Source organism: Cavia porcellus, unplaced genomic scaffold (genome assembly GCF_034190915.1).
Source record: "Cavia porcellus strain 051 isolate PalLab524CR breed Dunkin Hartley unplaced genomic scaffold, mCavPor4.1 scaffold_9, whole genome shotgun sequence".
Lineage (NCBI taxonomy): Eukaryota > Metazoa > Chordata > Mammalia > Rodentia > Caviidae > Cavia > Cavia porcellus.
In genome coordinates this window covers 17,350,941-17,353,216 of record NW_026947492.1, presented here as the reverse complement: position 1 = coordinate 17,353,216, position 2,276 = coordinate 17,350,941, and the positions used below count along the sequence as shown (strand labels likewise).

General features: G+C 42.9%; 1 pseudogene; it reads left to right on the top strand.

The window, feature by feature from the left end:
* The first annotated feature begins 623 nt into the window (after positions 1 to 623).
* Positions 624 to 1,549, top strand: LOC100728994 (olfactory receptor 8B8-like; annotated as a pseudogene).
* The last annotated feature ends 727 nt before the right edge of the window (positions 1,550 to 2,276 follow it).

Sequence of the window (2,276 nt, the reverse complement as noted above, 5' to 3'; positions counted from 1 at the left end):
TGTGTTTATGCCCTGTGACCTTTTCTGATTTTCTCAACCCCCCGAGTTGCAGATAATAACAAGGTTTGTGTGGGAAGAAAGTAGATGTAAGAAAAACCGCTGAGCAGACAGAATTTTCAGGGCCTTCAATCTTTCTGCTCTGTAGCAAGTTTTCTATGAAGGACACACAGGTTCCCACGGTGACTTACTGACTCTTGCTATGCATCTTTGGGAGTTAAAGAACATCGCGTCTGTTTCCTGAAGTCTGCAGTGGACATAGTGCTCATGGCATGCGGCCTGCATAGCACCCAATTTCCAGCTCAGGGAAGCCAGAGTGTAGTGAGTGAAGATTAACAAGAACAAACTGGAGGAGCGGTTAGCCACAGCTGAGGCCAAGTATCTGCACCGTCTCCCCTCTTTACACACCGCCCCCTCGTGGTTACGCTGTGCTTCTCTCTCCCATGCACCTGCTTTCCTCATACAGGCAGAGCCAGATGGAGCTTTCTAGAAAATAAAATAAAACTTTGTGGAGTCTCTGGGCTTCTGGGATCCAGAAGGAAATGGGCAGAGCACTGCATGGCAAATTTGGGTTCTGCATCAAATATAACTCCACTCTCTTGTGCTGCAGATTCTGCCTGAAGTGAATGGCCATTGGAAACACGACTGTTGTCACTGAGTTTATCCTGGTGGGTTTAACAGAATACTCAGGGACAAAGCTCCCTTTCTTCTTTCTATTCCTAGGAATTTATATGGTCACTGTGGCAGGAAACCTGGCCTTATTCACTCTGATCAGATGAAATTCCCACCTTCATACTCCCATGTATCACTTCCTCTTCAATTTATCCTTTATTAATCTCTGTACTCTTCTGTTATTACCCCAAAACTACTGGTAAATTTTGTTTCGAAGATAAACACCATTTCCTGTGGAGGACGCATGACTCAGCTCTTGTTCTACTGCTTCTTTGTCAGTGCAGAATGCTATGTATTGACAGTCATGGCCTATGACCGATATGTGGCCATTTGCAAGCCCCTGCTATACTCAGTGACCATGTCCCCTCGGGTCTGCTCCCTGCTGGCTGTGGTTGTGTATTTGGGAGTGTTTGCTGGTGCCTGGGCCCACACAGGGTGCATGACTAGGTTGACTTTCTGTGAGGCCAACACCATCAATCACTACATGTGTGACATCCTTCCCCTGCTGGAGCTTTCTTGCACTAGCACTCAGGCCAATGAACCGGTGGTGCTCATTGTCGTAGGCTTTGATGTGGATGTGCCCAGTCTTACTGTCATTGTCTCTTACACATTCATCTTCCGCAGCATTCTTCGCGTCCATTCTGTTGAAGGAAGGTTTAAAGCCTTTAGCACTTGTAGTTCACATATAATCATTGTTTCTGTTTTCTTTGGATGGAGGAATTTATGTATCTTCATCCTTCCTCAGTCCTGTCTATGCACGAGGGGAAAGTGACAACTGTGTTTTACACCATTGTGGTACAATCTCATCTACAGCTGCAGGAATAGGGAGGTCAAGGTGGCCTTGACAAAATCCTTCAGGAGGAAAATATCTTCCATCTGAAAGCAGTATTACTTATTATGCAGGAATACAGGTTTCCCTTTTAACAGTCCTTTCTCTCACATTCAACATGGAATTTTCTCATAGAGAAAAAAAGAGGAGTAACTAAAAGAGCACTGGGATCAGAAAGCCTGGATTGAAACCCTTGAAAAACAAAGACATCTCATTATTTCATAGGGTTTATAATGAACTAATTCAGCACAAATTACAGTGTGTAGCTCAAAGGCCTTATAATTGCAAAATTTATTACCTCATTCTTTCCTTTCTTACTTTCCTCCTGAACTCTTCCAATTTTTTCTACTTACATTTTAGAGACAATTTCCATACATTTAAAAAATAGATTAACTATTTTATTGTAGACTAATATATACTGATTATGTAAGGAATTCCTTCTCAGATAGATCCAGAGTTCACATTTGAACTTTGGACCTGTGTATTTCATTGCTTATATCTACAGTTAAATGCTCCATAGGCACCTGGATTTAACGTGTGAAATTAACCTTTATTATAGCAGGAAATTCCATCCTTTTCCAAGGTCACCATCACAGTGAAAGCAGGATCACTTACCTAATTGCTAAATCCTCAGATGGGGTCTCCCTTCATTACTCTTCTTATTTATTAACACTCACACTTTTCCCTAGCACCCAGTGCCCCGATCACAGGGAACCCCTAGAACTTTCTCTCTCCGTGTTCCTTCTAGTATGACCCAGTGCAGTGATTATGCCTCCTG